General features: G+C 37.0%; 1 long non-coding RNA gene across 2 annotated transcripts in view; it reads left to right on the forward strand.

The window, feature by feature from the left end:
- Positions 1-7,143, forward strand: part of LOC149228433 (uncharacterized) — a 44,755-nt gene extending 37,612 nt beyond the window's left edge. Inside the window, exons 1-2 of one of the 2 annotated variants that reach the window (XR_016247204.1) lie at positions 5,968-6,361; positions 6,605-7,143. This is a non-coding gene — a long non-coding RNA (uncharacterized LOC149228433). Of the gene's footprint in view, positions 1-5,967; positions 6,362-6,604 lie in introns of those variants that run through there. The other variant, XR_016247202.1, reaches the window with a different exon arrangement.
- Positions 7,144-20,200: the final 13,057 nt, after the last annotated feature.

The following is a 20,200-nucleotide window of genomic DNA, read 5'->3' on the forward strand; positions in this document are numbered from 1 at the left end:
TTCTTGTCCTGGGCCAAGTCATTCATCATCTTGTCTTGGGCCAATTCAAAGGCAGATGCCAAGATGGGGATAGATGGAATGTGCATGCCCTCCCTGTTGCGAGGGTATCCAGGTAGTGGAGAACACATGTTTTACATGCAAGAGGGGGCCCACATGGTAAGATTCATGTCGAGTGGTCACTACTAAAAAAATGAAAGTGTTTATTTAATTTAGTTCAATGAAAGTGTTTATTTAATTTAGTTCTCAAAGTTGGTTCAAGAAACATGATGATGGGTATTGCTAGTAATACCTTGTGGGATATTACTTCTTTGAATGCTACATCGGTTACATCGGCTATCGAGAATGCCTTGGGGATCACATCATATTCCTTTTAGACAAGCACCTAGGAAATCGGGTGGTTTTTCTCAAGGACACATCTTATCATTATCTGTTTCCAGGGCTTAGAAAGGTATTCATTTTGATCCTTCTTCGAATATCCATTCCTCTGGTAGCAGGGTAGTCATTTTGATCCTTCTCTAAATATTCGTTCATCTTCACAGTCAGATGTGCTTATTGCATAGATGATGGAAAGGTCCATAGAATCTTAGGGTGCAGGGGTACACATTTATCATAGCAGAGATGAGGAATGTTGTCTAACAAAAGGATGATTTGGGTGCAGGTACTTTCTGAAATTCTCTTACATTTTAGATTTGCCAACATTTGATTCTTTTCAAATATTCCCTTCCATTTTTAGATAGAATAGACCCTTTGACCATGCTAACCTCTAAGATATTGATATTCACCTCATTCTCGGAGGTCATCTGACGGTGGGTAGAGCATCTCAGCCCAGCCCTGCCCTGGCAGCGAGCATACAATCGTCTATGATTTGTTTTCCAATATGATCTTCCATGCTTTCCATTGGTAAACAAATAACCAACCACTTTCAACCCTCTATTGAGCCACCTTGACTAATAACATGAGAGTCTCGGTATAGCCCTAATAGATGAAAGGGAAAAAAGAAAATAGAATAACCCATTATACTCCACTCGTCGACTCTGTCCATTTATTCCAAACAATTCTTCCACTCGTCGACTTTGTCCATTTATTCCAAACAATTCTTCTGGTTATGCCTGACCTTCCTAACAAGATAAGATAGGTAGGCCGAAGATAAGATATGGAGGTATCTATTCGGGATGGCCCACTTCTTCTTACCAGGATGGCCCTAGACCATTGCTTTCTTACCTTAGCAGAAGTAGAAAAGCTCTGGCAGACAGAAAGGAGTATAAGGGCATAAGACTGATGGAAGTACAACTAGTTCAGATAAGATAATAAGTAGCTAGTGAAGTCGCTCGCTCACTAACCAAGACCAAGGAAGGTTACTTTTGCTAGGGGTGAATCTGCTTCTAGAACCAAGTAAACCACTTCTAGTTCTGAAGCAACCGGGTATGGAACTAATGGGGTTATGGCTATCCAATAATGTACACTGTATCTCAATCTTGAAAAGGCTTTCTAATAAAAAAGACACCATGTTTACCAAGCAGCTTTCCCACCTCGTACGCCAGGTTGACATAACAAGATTTCCCATTTATATAGATACATATTTTCCACATATCATACGCCATGTTAATAGATACAGATTTACCAGCTGCTTGCCTCAAGAACCAGTAGCAATGCCAGTGGTTAGTCCTATGCAGTCCATCAAGTGCAGCGTGGACCTTTCATTATCTGGGTGCTCTCCTCCTAGTCATGCCTCCAACGATATGTCTTGTTTGTTTAATTGTTGTAATTTGCTTCATGTGGTTTTGATGCATGTTGTTCTTGGCTTCTTTTTTTATTATTTCTTATCAAAGCTTTTAGGGCACCCCGTAGCAGCTGCATAGTTGTGCTTGTTGCATCCATATCCAATAATTTCTTTTACAAGGGAAAATAGCCACAGTGGTGCACCTCTAGTTTAGAAAATTTTCACTCTTGCTTTGGCACTAAAATTGGATATTTGGGTACAGGTGAAAAGGAGATATTCATTTTCATATATGCTTTTTGAATGCACAATTTCAAATAATATGTGGTCTACCAATCAATTGCAGCTGACAGTAAGGGACATAATATACATAGAGGAAAACAATGGTGCAATTAAAAGGGTAGAAAGAAGTGATGAATTTGCCATGGAATTTGATATTGAAGCAGAAGAATATGTTCCATTACCAAAAAATGAAGTCCACGTGAAGAAAGAGATAGTTCAATTACATTTTTATCTTGTATATGCATTTTTAAATTAGCTACTTTTTATTTAAGATACAAATATGGGTAGCACTTCTCACAGTGTGACTTTAAAAGTTCAATGAATGAATGAATCTTGCGCAATTGCTAGTTGCTACTCATTGACAGAATATAATTTAGTTGAATTTCTCTAAAGATAGGAGGGATTTTCTTCAAGTCATGTAGCATATTATCAGCGGAAATTTCACATATGCTAATAGTCTAGACAATTAGAGAATATAGTAGAGATCCATTTTAACATATATGGAGTTGATTTTTATTACTTTGTTTATTCTTTTGAACATATGTAGTAGAAAGTAGTGAAGAAACTATATGGGCACTTGGAAGGTAGATGACATATTACCAGAAGCAGGATTGTAACAAATAAAGTTTTTAAAGAAAGTCCATACTTGGCTATATGAAGTTAGAATTTATTAAATTCCTGAAAGATATGTTATTTCAAGCACATTCATTATATTAGGAATTATTGTTGATGTCTCGTAGGTCAGAGTCAATACCAAACTTATTTTGGGTCCATTAACAAGGTGAGACAGGTTGCACTAAATGACTAAGTGTGGAAATATAAGGCACCATAAACGACTAAGTGTGGAAATATAAGGTACCATTGTCGTAATGTCAGCTTCCAAGTGCCTCTTCTTGGGTTGTGCCACCTTCTTCTTAGTGCTTTCCAATCTTGTCGCGGTATGTTGAGGTTATTATTTTGGTATTTCTCTTACTCTTATCATGAAAATTCCATGCACAAAGTCCTCAGGCCCCTGTCCTGGCCTGTGCTCAGACACCAATCTAGGAACTCCCATGAATAAATTTCAGCTTCCCTTTCTGTAATTTTACCCTAGCCATATTTCTTTTCACGATACTTGTGCAGTGGACCCATATTGATTTTCACCCATATTGATTTTCACGACACTTGTGCAGTGGACTAGATCATACCTCATATAGATACCTCTTTATATAGGTCTGAAATGATCTCGATTTTTCTTATCAGCTGCTTTCCCTTTGTTTTTTTTAACACTAGGACAATCGGTAACTGGTGAGAGTTATCCTGGGCAGGCCCAGGATCAAATCCAACTGGCTGCCACTATAAACCTAGGCTAGGTGCAACAACCTGCAAGCCACACATAGCAAGAACTTATGCCTCAACAAGAGCCGAGACGTCCACTCTGGGGTCGCCTACTCTTCTAGCCAAGACACAACAGGCCATGTACTCAACGAGATTTGAACCTCCGTCTCGTGGGTTTCACCCAACGAAACTTACCGTTAAACCCCATATCACTGTACTAGATATGAAAAAATTTAGTTTCTGACAATCACACCACTTATACCAAAATATTAATATCTGTGCGATGTAGAATTTCTAGAATAATTCTGATAACCTAATGAGCTTTTTTGTTTTAACTTGAAAAAAATTGGCTTTGTTGTCCATTTTGTTTCAGAAGTGCATTGCTTTCTTGTTTCAGGAGGGATGGTGTGATAGTCAAGGAACCCTTGAAGAAGTTCACGCAAAATGGAAAATGAGACAAGAAGGTGAAATCACATGTGAGAGGAGCCATTGCTTATGCTCTTTCCCATCAAGTACCCAACTATGTTCAATGTAGATAAGTCACTTGAAAATTCATTTATACAAGTCCTTGAATGGATGCTCTATTTCTGGCAGATTTTAATTATTATCGTCAAATCCTCTGCACAAGACCTCAAATGTAGATGTCAAGTTTACATTTAGATGTAGATGTCGGGTTTACATTTTGAGATTTTATATGCTTATAACTTTTATGTGTGTATTATTAAACATCTTTACTATAACTTTTATAGTAATCATTCTAGCAAAATCATGGCATGCATCCATGTATATAGGTCCCATCGTTCATGATGGAGTGAGTGCAATTTCTTTAGCTATATTTCTCATTCATATGTAGATGAAAGATAACACTCAGTTCCATTGGTGCTAAGTTGAGAACATCAATGCTCTAACAATTGCCTTGTATCTACATGTAAGGTATATTTAGTTAAATAAATTACTAAACAGAACTCCAATTATTGACAAAACTCAACTCCAATTATTGACAAAACTCAACTCCAATGGTTAACAAAACTCTCTATACAATTTTAAGATTGCAAATTGCTTCACGGCACTGAGATTACATGTCAGCAGCAGCAGGGACTACCGCTATGCCAGTTGCCCTTGTTAGATCATGATGGTGCACTTGTTAAATTACTACGTAAAAATATATGGAGTCCGTACTTAGCATATATGAGACACACTACCGGAGATAATTAGTTGGAAAAATGTTCTTAGTCAGTGTTATCTTTTAACCACTTATTATCCATGTTGTCACGTTAGGGATAACGCATAGTTAAATTATGAAATATTTTTTTAGAAATTAAAGTGTAATTTTAATTTAATAATTTTATATTTTTTACTAATTATTTTATTTAAATTTATTTTAAATTTATTTGTGATGTAATTGGTTGTTTATTTGAAGATTTTATTGGCAAATGCTTCGTTTGGCATACCCCTGCAATAACGATGATACACTTGTTTTGTCTACGTCATACCTCCCAGAACTAAATGCATTGTCTACGTCATACCTAAAAAATACGAGAAAGTCAATTTGCAAATTTACCTTCATCATGAAGCCATGCAAAGTAAATGAGTTTTTGACACTGCATACAAGCTCCATCCTTGCAATACTTCAGTCAATCAAATCTCTATAAATATCTGCACAGAGTAAGTGAAGTTGTAAATGTTTGAGCGTGTTACACAGGAAGGAGTCTTTGCTTTGCTATCTCTGAAAGTCATGTTTTGATTTAACACTTGTCCTACCATTAAATTAATGCATCTACATTCTTAATTTAGCCTCATGACACGTAGTTTAGCTGGTTTCTTGTAAGGTCGAATTTATGGAGCTACAATTGTGGAGCGAAAATCGGTGGGCGTGTGAAAACACATTTTTTACTGTGTGAAAATAGAGAGATGTAAATATCTCTAAAATTTCTAGATTCACTATGGTGAGTGGAGCTTAATACTCCAGTGTTGGTTTGTAAATGTTTTTTTTCATGAATACAAAATCCAAAGTATTTTCCTACGCACTCATTCTGGAATTTCAATTTTATTATATATCAGTGCATTTTCAAACAGGACATGTTATAAATTTTGAAGATGACAAAGTTTGATGCTCAATATACACACAGGAAACATTAAATGTTATTCTTTGTGCTAACAACCAAACTACGATGCCACAGGATGCTTCTAGTCCAATCCAAATCCCATAGCTGCAATATAAACTCAACCCTAGTAGAGAATGCCAACGAACTAAGACAATAAGATTTATAAAAGACAAAAAGGGATTCGTGTTGGGTGGTTTGCAATGCAGAGAATATCAAATTTATAGAAGTTGATCGCTTTTTCCATGAACAACTTAAGAATCAAAGTAATTAAGTTCACTGCAAAGTTCAAGGATTCTATATACTGAAAATGATCTCAGGAAGTCTGCATCTTACATGACAAGGATATAAACTAAGCACCAACCTTCATTCCAACCAGTCAGTCAAGGATCTTCATATTACAACTTATGTCATGGATGATATCACGTTGCCTTTCTGTCACATCTCTAGATAATAACATTATAAAAATCATAGTAAAATAAAAAATTGATTTCATATATATCTATTGTAATAAATAACCAAGCTAGTACACCTATCGCATATGAATTAATGACTTGATACAAGCCTTACGCAAAGTGTACAAAATGAATATAGCTTGATATTTCACATATTGGTAATATTCATCGGTGACTTCGTTGTACACACAGTAATAATTTTTTGGATAATCCCAAGGTTGTTAAACCTAAAGTCTAATACAATGAACTTGGTACCCCCCAGAGCTCGCGGGAGCAGGGTTTTGGGTTCTTCTAACTGCCTTCCAGCTGTTGGGAACCTTCTCGAGAAGGTCTCCTCATCAATGGTCCTTCATAAGGCGACTCCATCTGACGGCGATGAATGAACCCTTAACTCCTTTGACAATTGCATCGTTGAGTGATTTTGGCATTTCACTTCCTGTCTGGCAGAGCCTTCTGGTTCCGGCCCATGGTTTCAGGGTTTCACACAGGTTCGCTTCTACCCCTCTGTAATATTGATGAAGTTCCTCCTTCTTTGTCGTAACTCCGCCATGACTATATGCTTGGCTGCTAGATTCACAGAGAATGTTTTGGCGCTTACTGCTTCAAAGGATTTATCCTGTCGCAGCAGTCCAACCTCGCTAATTGGTTTATATATTTGTTCTTGGAATATCGCATGGCAATATTTTCATTAATTCAATTATGTTAATAAGTTTCTCACATGGTTTTGATAGGTTTCGCCGAAGGGTTTCATACTGCATGACTATGCTTGTTCAAGAACAAAAACTTACCTCCTTGTACCTATCTGAGGGTTGCAGACTTATTACTCCATCCAGCCTCTGGGTAATGTGAATGAATGTCCTAGAAACTCTTGGACTGAAAGATTCAGAGTCTTATTGGTTTATTGGCTTATTATGCCAGCTTCTTATGTTGCTCTTAGATTATTCTTAGATTTATATCTGTTAGGGCATATACGTTCCTAGAATCTGCATAAAGATGCCCTGCGGCTACATTTTTCTTAAGTTCTAAGCATGGTGCCATCGTTCTTTCTATTTAAGGTTCTGGGTATGAGGCTGGAGATGGGTTTGCAATTTCCCAATGTAAATTAATTCCTATCTAAGCTTGTATCAATTATAAGATGGTAATCTTGTATCGAGAGTTTCCTAACTAGATATAGGGCTCTGTTATGATGAATTTATGTGCCTTGTATATATGATAGTTACATGGTTTGCATAATTGGAAGGAGTCGGGTTTCTACCCTAGCAAAGATCTATTCTTTTTACAAAGATCTAAGATGTTTATCTGAGTTGGCTCTTGCTTCTTTGTTTTTAAGAAGGCATTAGCCAATTACCCATTACATTTTCTTCGATTTAGATTTTATGATTCATACATGTCATTTTAGCATTTGTATCTGCATGCAGTTGGGGTTTCTACCCGCCTCCCAACACAAATAATACTTATTATTTTATTATAAATCTCTGATATTTTTCGCAGCATAGTTTTCTTATGTTTTTACCCAAATGTCCCATACTTGTTTTGGGTTAAATTTCTGGGTTGAAATTCAACTAAGTTTTGAATGGAAAGACTTTTTCATTGTATCTTATTGATAGTTCCGATTTTCCCCTTTTTCTTAAGGGAAAATTCTTTCAATTTTCAATTCAGAATAATTCAAATAGGCTTGATTTGACCTTAGAATTTAATCTATTGTTCATTGCTTGTATTTTCTTAGCAAACGAAGTATTAAAAGTGTTGAAAACCTACATTTGTTATTCTTGTAACAGGTTGTATGTGTAGTATTATACATTTCTTTTCCAGAACCGTAATCCTCTGCTTGGAAAGTTTCTAAATAGTTCTAAGAGTTCTCGCTTTTTGGTTTACTGATTTCTTAAAGATTTATGTATTATAAGCCCTAGGTGATGGACTCTCCTAAAGGAAAATTTGCTACTCTGTTTTATAGATCTTACTGTGTTTTCTTTAGAACTTACTAGTTTCTATTAGATAGCTAGCATGCGGATTATGTACTTCTAATGATAGTCATTAGGCCTTTACTGAATTAGCACATTTAACCCTTTCCAAATAGATTACATGTCTTTATTTCAACAATACGTTTAACTTTCAGAAAGATGTAAATACTTATCTGATTTCTGTAGTAATTATTGTCAACTTCTTGGATCCATTTCGACTATAAGTTACCGAATTTTCTCCCAACCTTGAGACCCGCTTTCAAGCTTGAGTCTCCCCCCGAGCTATTACTCACATGCAGGATGTTTTCCTTTAAGACTAACAGTCTTAACATGTCATAGTTATCTAGTCTTAACCAGACTTAGCCTATGAACCCATCTGACATATCAGCATGGTATCTTTCATTTTATTTCTCCTTTCTTGATCTCAAGTACCAATACCCTCTTGATCTCTTCCTTGAGGATACATATTCAAGGAAGTAGTTAGGGAAAGGTAACCGCCTATCCTAACTACCTGACATGTGAGAGTTACATGATTTTCATCATCAATACATTCATTTCACGCATAACTTAATCAAAATAATAAATATATAAACTTAAATAATAACATTCATTTTTTTTAACTACAATAATTAAATATTTATAATTACTAGGGACATCACATCTTCCCCCCCTAATATTAAACATCATCCTGATGTTTCTCTACTACAAATAGATTTGGAAAAGTCTCCCTCATAACTTATTCGTCCTCCCAAGTGGCCTCCTCTGGCCCATAGTGTTTCCATTGCACTTTAACTTGGGTGATAACTCGTCTCCGCAGCATTACTTCTCTCCGATCGAGTATACCCAGGGGTTCAACCAAGAACTCACCTTCTAGTTCGACCTACACATAATAATAATAAAATTAGTCAACTCTTTCATGTGGTAGTCTGCCTTGGAAATTATTTAGAATACACTATGTCCCTTATAAATAATCTAATTCTCTGTATATCCTGCCAATTGATTATATGGTTGGGATCATATATATATATATATATATATATATATATATATATATATTAACACAGAAACATGAAAAACATTATGCACACATATGTGGCTGGGCAAAGCAAGTTGATAAGCCACAGGTCCAATTTGGGCCAGGATTTGGAAGGGACCACAAAATTGGGTGCTAATTTAGCACACCCACCCCAATGTAGAGTACTCTTCTTGGCTTGTACACGAACATAAACATGATCTCTGACTTGAAACTCCAAACTTCTCTTCCGGTCAACAAAATTTTTTTGTCGATCCTAGGCAGTCTTTAAATTTGAGAGCACTTTTTAACCATATCTTCCATCTCTTTTAACATGTCAGGACACAACATTAATTTATCCTCTGAGCTGCCCCAACTCGAAGGTGTCCTCCACCTGCGTCCGTATAATATTTCAAACGAACTCATTTGCAAGTATGTATGGTAACTATTGTTGTAAGAAAACTCCACCAAATGTATATAATCCTCCCATTTAGAAGGTTATTGCATTACATAAGTCTGCAACATATCTTCCACTATTTGATTCACCCACTCAGTCTTCCCCTCCGTCTGAGGGTGATAGTAAGTGCTAAAATGCAGTTGTGTGACTAAACCTCCAAATAAGGCTTTCCAAAAAGTTGATGTAAATTTTACATCGCGATTGGAAATTATAACCCTTGGTATTCCATGTAGTCTAAAAATATTTTTCATGAATATGTTAGCAATTTGAAAGGCCTTAAAAGTAGACTTTACTGGTATGAAGTGAGCAGACTTGCTCACCTTGTCTACTACCACCATTATTGAGTCATTCTTCTTTTTAGACTTAGGTAGAATTATAAGAAAATCAATGGAAATAGTTTCCCATTTCCATTTCGGTATAGGCAATGGGTAGAATAGTCCAACTGAGTGCTGGTGTTCTGATTTCACTTGTTGACACTCCAAACAATGAGCCAAATATTCAGTCACCTCTTTCTTCATACCAGGCCAGAAATATTCCTTTCTGAGTGTAGTGATTAATTTCTGATATCCGGGATGGCCTACATAAGGAATTTTATGGTATTCATCTAAAAATAATTGTTGAATATTTTTCTAGTTTGGTGTATACATTCTCCCTCTGTAAATCAACATACCTTGTTGATTTACCTCATATCCCAATTGTTGTTTGTTGTGGTTCGGATTTTAGTTTGTTGCCATAAAATTTTATATTCAGGATCTTGTATTGCTGCTCTTTAATTTGCTCTTTAAAAGTGGTATGTACTTCACTAAAAGAGACTTCATAAATACAGTTTACTTTCTGACTTAAGGAATCCACAACTTGATTTTCTTTTCCTTTTAACTGTTTGATGTCGAAGTCAAATTCACTCAGGAAATCGACCCAGCTTTCTTGTTTAGCATTCATGGTAGGCTACTTGAAATAGTTAGTTAAACTATGATGATCTATCATTAATAAAAATTTCTTACCCAATAAGTAATGCTGCCACATTTTTAATGCGTGGATTACTGCCATCAGCTCCAAATCGTAAGTCAAATATTTTTGTTCATGCTCCTTAAGTTTCCAAGACTCATAAGCAATAACTCTGCCCTCCTGCATTAACACGCTACCAACACCTTCCTTCCTGGCATCTGTACAAACAATGTATTCTTTATTTGGGTCTACAATACTTAGAATAGGTGTGGCTTTAAACAAGTGCCTCAGCTGGTCAAAACATTTTTGACAGTCCATGGTCAAAGTGAAGGTTTTCCCTTTCTTTTGCAAAGAGGTAATGGGGTATTCTGCCCTGGAGAATCCTTCAACAAACATCCTATAGTATCCAGCCAGACCCATGTATGATCTTATATCAGCTACATTCTTGGTACTGGCCATTCCATTATGGTTTTTATTTTCTCTGTGTCCACAACAATCCCATCTTTAGTAATGATGTGTCCCAAATATTGAATTTGTTCTTTAAAGAAATCACATTTGTTGTACTTGGCATACAATTGATGCTCCCTCAAGGTTTGCAGGAAAATTCGTAGGTGTTCCTTATGCTCTTATACATTCCGGGAATAGATTAATATATCATTAATAAATATTAGTACGAACTTATCTCAATATTGACGAAAAATGATGTTCATTATACACATAAAAGTCACGGGAGCATTAGTTAGCCCGAACGGTAACATAATGAACTCGTAAAGCCCATAGTAAGTTCTAAAGATTGTTTTGGATGTATCTTCTCCTTTATCCTAATTTGATGGTACCCTAAGCAAAGGTCAATCTTTGAAAATACGGTCTTTCCCTTTACTTGGTCAAACAATTCATCAATACGAGGCAAAGGGTACTTATTCTTAACTGTCAACATGTTTAGTTGTCAGTAATCCATACACATCCGTAAGGTTTCATCTTTCTTCTTGACGAAGAGTACAGGAGCTACCCAAGGTGAGACACTTGGTCGTATATACCTTTTATCAAGCAGTTTGTGTAACTGCATTTTCAATTCAGTCAATTCTAGTATGCTCATACGATAAAGGGTTCGGGATATCAGGGCATCTCAAGGGATCAACTCAATAGTAAAATCTATATTCCTCTTTGGAGGCAGTTCCAGAATCTCCTCTCAAAACACATCTGGGAAATTTTGTACCACAAGTATATTTTATAAAGTACTAGATTTTTCTGTTGAATTGATATACCCCACCTGTATGGCATAAATCTGACATCCCTTTCGAATACATTTTACTAATTGAGAGGTTGTTACCAGTCTTATTTTCAGTGTTCTTTGTATCATACCTGCTTCATCCATGTATTAATTAATTTTATCTTTACAATTAATGAGGGACCAACGCTTCTCCTGCCAGTCCATACCTATTAGAACATCATATTATCCTAAAGGTAAGACATTCAAATCTGCCATAATAGGCTGACTTGCTAGCTTCATAGGGCAATTGTTGACTTTAGCCAACACCCTTCTCTTTGCCCCTGTGTCGAGTTATACTAGCCAAGGTTTTTTAAATTTAACAGATTGTAAATGGAATTATTCAACTAATTTTGGACTTATATAACTCAAAGTAGCTCCTTGATCAATCAAAATAGATATAGTTTGGGCAAAGATCTTACCTTCGAATTCCACCATTGTTGGTTGGTATTCCTCCTGATGATCTTTGAGGGCAACATTGATTTTAGAATACTCCTCGCCACTTCTCCCATAGTTGATGCTTCTTGAATCTGCACCACTTGATCTGTTCCCTTGTGGTACGGACAATTTTTAACATAATGTGGTCCTCCACATCCTGTCAGGCGGAAAGAGTCGATTGTGCGGACACAACCAACCTCCCTAGGAGCCTAAGACTCTCTAGTGACAAACAAGACAAACAAGAGCAATCCTTCTCTAAACATGCATTTACTATACGGGAAATCAAGTGTTTAGATCCTACCTGTAATCCAACGCTGTTGTAGCAGTCCAGCTCCGCTGATCTGGATGAGCTCTTCCTTCACTTTGAAACCTGCATACACTAACAATCAAACGATTAAATAGCACTTGATAATCTCATAGAATAAAACATATTTAACACATAGACCAAGGAGTACATGAAACAACTCATAAATAACAAGTTATTGAGAAGAATGGACTCATTTGCATTAATAGGTAACAAAAGGAACAAATACAACCTGAGCCTTGGTGTTGTGCAAGTCCCTCCCAGGGTCCATCAAGAGTTCTCCTTTACTTTGACAAAGCTCACCCACTTCCAAATAGAACAAGCAAAGATGGAAATCTCTCCTCACAAGCTTCTAAATGGGAGTCCTAATTCCTGCAGCATTTACCCTTAGAAATGTATAGCTTTCAACCTCTTCTCCTTCTGGCCCAATGCCTGTATTTATAGTGCTCAAGAGGAAGTTAATCAGGTCCACCATCAATGGGATAATCCCCTCTTTGGATGGGATAGCTCCCTTATTGATGGGATAAGTTCCTCTTTGGTAGGAGTGCATGAACCATCTGGAGGCGCTCAATACACGTCGAACAACCTTCTAGAATGCTCTAGAAATGACCACAAGTGACTTTTTAAAGATGAAACTTGCGCATTTTAACCTTTACAGGGGGACGCACTTGCCCCTTTACATACAGAGCATCCAAAGACGCAGCTTTTGTGAACATTGGGTGCGTACCCGCAGGTAAGGTTGAGAGAACCTGCGTCCCCAGAGATAAATACATTTAGAAAGACTTTCTCTCTTTTGGAGTTTGACATGGAGAGCAGAGGCATAAGACTTGCCTAAGAGGATAGCATGACTGTTGATTGAGCCATACTAACTGTAAATAGTCATGGTGACATTTTTTAGTGTAACAGATTGCCCCCTAAAGTGCGAAGTCTGTAATAGATTAGGGTTTTGTATTATCTAGGAAGGGTGAAGCGCTTTATCATTTCAAGGATTATCTCGTGGAGAGCTTGGTCAGAACCTGCAATTTTCAACACAAAATACATGTATAAGATTATATCATCACTGAGGTAGGCATTCCCATACTCAGATTAAAACTTTAACTAACAGACTAACTACTCTGATACAGGAATGATCTTGCAGTACATCATAATCATAGACTTTTGTAGACACAGTATGGGCGCAGCCATCTGTTTATGATTAGTCTACTTAGATAATGAATACAAAACTCCTCGCAGCCTGGATGGTGGAAACTAGATCCAGGGTCTTCATTTCTACTTCCCGAAATGGTACGATTCTAGCCATGCGAATAAATGAGTTGATGTCGAACATGGTAGAAACCACTTGATTACCAGTCGATGATGAAAACTGTTAACAAGCGTGAGAGAGACCACCAGTAATGTCAATGGTTCTCAAAGTACCCAGTACAATCCATGAGATGTGAATGAGTGAGTTGATGTCGAACATTTCACGAAATCCTTCGATCGAAAGTCAATGATGTAAACTGACGTCAAAGGCGAGAAACCTGCCATTGATGCATGCAGACTTCAAGGTACTGACGATTTCTAAGTCATCTCTCTAGATAATGTGCTGATGTCGATAGAAAGCGACCCGTTGCAGGCAAGCCCGCAACACGAAATCATTGTTCAAGTTGAAGAAATGTTGCTGTAAGGACTGACTCAGGGATGGTCAAATGGATGACAAGTATTTTGCAGATGAAAGTTTTGCTTGCAGACCTCTTGAACACATAACGACACAACATATGGCTTGGTGATAAACGACTCAAAGTTAATCCCCGGAACCCGGCTGAAGACTTTCAAAGTGGTTTGATCAACTGTGAGGTAAAGGATTTCCCAACCCAGGTGAATGAAAAGTGTCGTGTTCAAGAGTGGTAATAAAGTTTCTTCTGAGACAAAAGGTAACAAATAGGCTCATTCTTCTCTCTTTTCCCCCACCATTTCTGGCAAGTACCTCTTTATTTTTAACAAGCTTGAGGAGGATAACATATGCTTGATTATAAGCTCATCCTTCGGATGAGTCCAACCTAGTTTTGATTCGAACCCTAGGAAGGAGCGGTTTGTTCCTGTTTGTAATTGAACAGGTCCTTTACTGTGAAATGTTTAATGAGCCCAGTATAGGAGAAACTCGGCGTTTTTCAATTTTAGAGAGTCTGAAAAACTTAAGAAGACTCCAAGTTGAACTTTTTCGTAAATTTGTGTCCCCCAAGCCCGAAAAAGTATAAAATAATACCTGGGAGAACCGCTTGATCTTGCGACCAAGGAGTACTTTCATGATTAGTGTCTCTGACCTGAAAAGTAAAAAGCAATCAAGGACACGTCGTTTTATTTCCGTATCGAGTTTGAAACGACAAAAACCCGGCAATCTTTTCTTGATTTTACGGTCAGAAAAGAGCTATAAGGGGACCGTCTTTTAATTCCGTTTTAACGAGTGTAAAAGAAACGCTCGGCAATCTTTTCATGTTTTAGGAGTCAGAAAAGGGCTTAAAAGATGACTCTGAGGTTTCACTTTTTCGTAAGTTTAAACGAGTTCGAAAAAGGGATAAAAATGTACTCATATGACCGACTTTCAATTTAATTTACGAGCAGGAAAAGACGGAAAGAACTCGGCATTTTCATTTGTTTTACGAGAATGAAAGATAGCAAAATAATCTCGGGATTTTCATGAGTTTAACGAGTCTTGAAAATAACTGAAATTGACTCGAGATTGGTTTCATTTTTACAAAAGCTTGAAACAGAGAAAAACTATGCTTCAGAGTAGTTTTATTTTTACACAAGCTTGAAATAGAGAAAAAACTGTGCTTGATGCCCCCTAAGCATAACTGCTAGAGCGCATCCCTAGGAGCCTAAGACTCTCTAGTGACAAACAAGACAAACAAGAGCAATCCTTCTCTAAACATGCATTTACTATACGGGAAATCAAGTGTTTAGATCCTACCTGTAATCCAACGCTGTTGTAGCAGTCCAGCTCCGCTGATCCGGATGAGCTCTTCCTTCACTTTGAAACCTGCATACACTAACAATCAAACGATTAAATAGCACTTGATAATCTCATAGAATAAAACATATTTAACACATAGACCAAGGAGTACATGAAACAACTCATAAATAACAAGTTATTGAGAAGAATGGACTCATTTGCATTAATAGGTAACAAAAGGAACAAATACAACCTGAGCCTTGGTGTTGTGCAAGTCCCTCCCAGGGTCCATCAAGAGTTCTCCTTTACTTTGGCAAAGCTCACCCACTTCCAAATAGAACAAGCAAAGATGGCAATCTCTCCTCACAAGCTTCTAAATGGGAGTCCTAATTCCTGCAGCATTTACCCTTAGAAATGTATAGCTTTCAACCTCTTCTCCTTCTGGCCCAATGCCTGTATTTATAGTGCTCAAGAGGAAGTTAATCAGGTCCACCATCAATGGGATAATCCCCTCTTTGGATGGGATAGCTCCCTTATTGATGGGATAAGTTCCTCTTTGGTAGGAGTGCATGAACCATCTGGAGGCGCTCAATACACGTCGAACAACCTTCTAGAATGCTCTAGAAATGACCACAAGTGACTTTTTAAAGATGAAACTTGCGCATTTTAACCTTTACGGGGGGACGCACCTGCCCCTTTACATACAGAGCGTCCAAAGACGCAGCTTTTGTGAACATTGGGTGCGTACCCGCAGGTAAGGTTGAGAGAACCTGCGTCCCCAGAGATAAATACATTTAGAAAGACTTTCTCTCTTTTGGAGTTTGACATGGAGAGCAGAGGCATAAGACTTGCCTAAGAGGATAGCATGACTGTTGATTGAGCCATACTAACTGTAAATAGTCATGGTGACATTTTTTAGTGTAACACATCCCCAACAATGTACTAGGGGTCTAGCCGTTGTTTCCATTTTAGTTTTTCCAGATTGTTCATTTTCTTTGAACTCACTTGGAAATTTGAATCTGGACTGATTTTTGTTCATATTTCTGATTGGTTGACCTTTATGGGGTCCTTTGTTGATAGCAGTCTTATTTCTTTTGCTGCCAGAGGAAAACTCAATTCCCTTTTTATCAGACCACCTCTTTCCTCCATCACCCTTTGTTTTGTTTTGCTGATAGCATATACGATCCTTTCGTATAAATTCATCCATGGTCTTCGGGTTGTCAACGAGATGTTCCTTCATGAATAGCGGAAAACTGCTGATAAATCTATGCACCTTTGCTTTCTCTTCCCATATGTAGGGAACATATCACAGCAAAGATGTTAATTTCTTTATGAATTCTTCTATAGACAACTCACTAGGTCAAAGGTCATGAAACTCTTTCGCCTTCTCATCATAAAATATTTCAGTTAAATATTTCTCCTTAAAATACCTTTGAAAATTTTCCCAAGCTACATTCAGCTCATTAACTCCACGTACCGTCTTCACCTCCTCCCACCACAAGGTGGCTTTTCCTTGCAACTGATAGATGGCTAAGCGAGCCTTTAGATTATGATCATATTCGTACAACTGAAAATATTTATTCATGTTGATAAGCCAGGCTTCAGCAACTTCCTCTTGTTCACCATCAAAGAGGGGAGGTTTGATCTTTCGAAACTCTCCTTGCAACTCAATTTTCTGTCGTTTTTGCTTTTTGTGATCTAATACATTATCATATTCCTCCTCTCGATTCTCTTCGCCCCCTTCTGTTTTCGAGTTTTCATTTATGAATTCCTATTCTCTAGTCATGTTTCCATCTTCGGGACTGGGAATCGGTTTCCACTGATTGTGTCTGTCATACAAAATCTTCATAATTTTCTCTTGTTCTTGCATCAGTCTTTCGTTGTCTTCCCACAACCTAGCCATTTCGTCCTTTAGTTCTTGTACAATTTCAAAAATGGTAGCGTTGGTATTGCGTGGCTCCTCTCCCAATTGTACCCATACCTCGGGATTGGCTTCTGGAAAGGATGTTGGTCCTGTTCCTGTCACGGGTCTGTGTGGTGTAAGTCCAATCCTCCTCATGCTGGTTTCTTTTCCCTTTTTCTCTCTCTATGTTCACATCATAAACATTTTTATTCATTCATTCCAAAGATCTCATTTTTTCAACATGAGCACTCTGATACCACTTGTCACATCTATAGATAATAACATTATAAAAAACATAGTAAAATAAAAATTTGATTTCATATATATGTATTGTAATAAATAACCAAGATAGTACACCTATCACATATGAATTAATGATCTGATACAAGCCTTATGCAGAGTGTACAAAATTAATATACCTTGACATTTCACATGTTGGTAATATTCATCAGTGACTTCATTGTACATACGAAAATAATTTTATGGATAATCCCAAGGTTGTTAATCCTAAAGTCTAATACAATGAACTTGGTTCCCCCTTAGAGTTGACGAGAGTAGGGTTTTGGGTTCTTCTGACTGCCTTCCATCTGTTGGGCACCTTCTCGAGAAGGTCTCCTCATCAACGGTCCTCAGTAAAACATCTCCATCTGACGGCGATGAATGAACCCTTATCTCCTTTGTCAATTGCATCATTGAGTGATTTTGGCATTTCACTTCCTGTCTGGTAGAGCCTTCCTGTTTCGGCCCATGACTTCAAGGTTTCACACAGGTTCGCTTCTACCCCTTTGTAATATTGATGAAGTTCCTCCTTCTCTATCTTAACCCTGCCATGACTATATGCTTAGCTGCTAGGTTTGTAGAGAACATTTTGGCGCTTACCGCTTCAAAGGATTTGTCCTATCGCAACAGTCCAGCCCCGGTAATTGGTTTATATATTTGTTCCTGGATTGTCGCATGGCAGTATTTCCATTAATTCAGTAATGTTAATAAGTTTCTCACATGGTTTTGATAGATTTCGTCGGAGGCTTTCATACTGCATGAGTATGCTTGTCCGAGAACAACAACTTACCTCCTTATACCTGTTAGAGGATTGCAGACTTATTACTCCATCCAGCCTCCGGGTAATGTGAAAGATTGTCCTGGAAAATCTTGGATTGAAAGCTTCAGAGCCTTAGTGGGTTATTGGCTTATCATACCAGCTTCTTATGTTGCTCTTAGATTATTCTTAGATTTATATCTGTTAGGGAATATACGTTCCTAGACAATGCATAAAGATGCCCTGTGGCTACATTTTTCTTAAGTTATGAATATGGTGTCGTCGTTCTTTCTATTTAAGGTTCTAGGTATGTGGATTGAGATGGGTTTGCAATTTCCCAATGTAAATTAATTCCTATCTGAGCTTGTATAAATTATACAATGGTAGTCTTGTATCTAGAGTTTCCTAACTAGATATAGATATCTCTTATGACGAATTTGTGTGCCTTGTATATATGATAGTAACATGGTTTGCGTAATTGGAAGGAGTTGGGCTTCTACCTTAGCACAAAACTATTCTTTTTACAGAGATCTAATATGTTTATCCGATTTGGTTCTTCCTTCTCTATTTTTAAGAAGGAATTAGCCAATTAACCATTATGTTTTCTTCGATTTAGATTTTATGATTCATACATGTCATTTTAGCATTTGTATCTGCATGCTATTGGGGTTTCTACCCGCATCCAAATGAACAATACTTATTAATTTATTATAAATCTCTAATATTTTTCGCAACACAACTTTGTTATGTTTTTACCCAAATTTCCCATACTTGTTTGGGGTTAAAGTTCTGGGTTCGAAATTCAACTAATTTCTAAATGGAAAGGCTTGTTCTTTGTATCTTATTGACAGTTCCAATTTTCCCCTTTTTCCTAAGGGAAAATTCTTATGATTTTCAGTTCAGAATAATTCAATAGGCTTGATTTGGCCTTAGAATTTAATATATTGTTCATTGCTTGTATTTTCTTAGCAAATGAAGTATTAAATGTGCTGAAAACCTACATTTTCTATTCCTGTAAGAGGTTGTATGTATGTAGTATTATACATTTCTTTTCCAAAATCATAATCCCTGTACCTGGAAATTTTATAAACAATTCTGATAGTTCTTGCTTTCTGGTTTACTGCTTTCTTAAATATTTATGTATTATAAGCCCTAGGAGATGGACTCTCCTAAAGGAAAAAATGCTACTCTGGTTTATAGATCTTACTGTGTTGTCTTTAGAACTTACTAGTTTCTGTTAGACAACTATCATGCGGATTATATACTTCAAATTATAGTCATTAGGTCTTTATTGAATTATCATATTTAACCCTTTCCAAACAGAATACATGTCTTTATTTCAATAGTACGTTTAACTTTCAGAAAGATGTAAATACTTATCTGATTTCTGTAGTAATTATTGTCAACTTCTTGGATCCATTTCAACTATAAGTTACCAAATTTCCTCCCAACCTTGAGACCCGCTTTCAAGCCTAAGTATCCCCCCAAGTTGTTACTCACATGCAAGATGTTTTCCTTTAAGACTAACAGTGTTAACATGTCACAGTTATCTGGTCTTAACCAGACTTAGCTTTTGAACCCGTTTGGCATATCAACGCGATATCTTCCATTTCATTTCTCCTTTCTTGATCTCAGGTACCAATACCCTCTTGATCTCCTCTTTTATGATAAATCTTCAAGGAAGTAGTTAGAGAAAGGTAACCGCCTATCCTAACTACCTGACATGTGAGAGTTACATGATTATCATCATCAAGACATTCGCTTCATGCATAACCTAATTAAAAATATATATATATATATATATATATATATATATATATAAACTTAAATAGTAATATCTAGTTTGTTTAACTACAATAATTAAATATTTACAATTACTGGGGACATCACATTTTCCCCCCCAAGATTAAACATTGTCCCATTTTTTCTCTACTGCAAATAGATTTGGAAAATTCTCCCTCATAACCTGTTCGTCCTCCCAAATGGCTTCCTCTAGCCCAAAGTGTTGACATTTCACTTTAACTTGGGTGATAACTCGTCTCCGTAGCATTACTTCTCTCCGATCGAGTATA

This window comes from Pinus tabuliformis, chromosome J (assembly GCF_031772625.1).
Source record: "Pinus tabuliformis cultivar Carrire ecotype Pingquan chromosome J, CPIR1, whole genome shotgun sequence".
In the NCBI taxonomy this organism is placed as follows: domain Eukaryota; kingdom Viridiplantae; phylum Streptophyta; class Pinopsida; order Pinales; family Pinaceae; genus Pinus; species Pinus tabuliformis.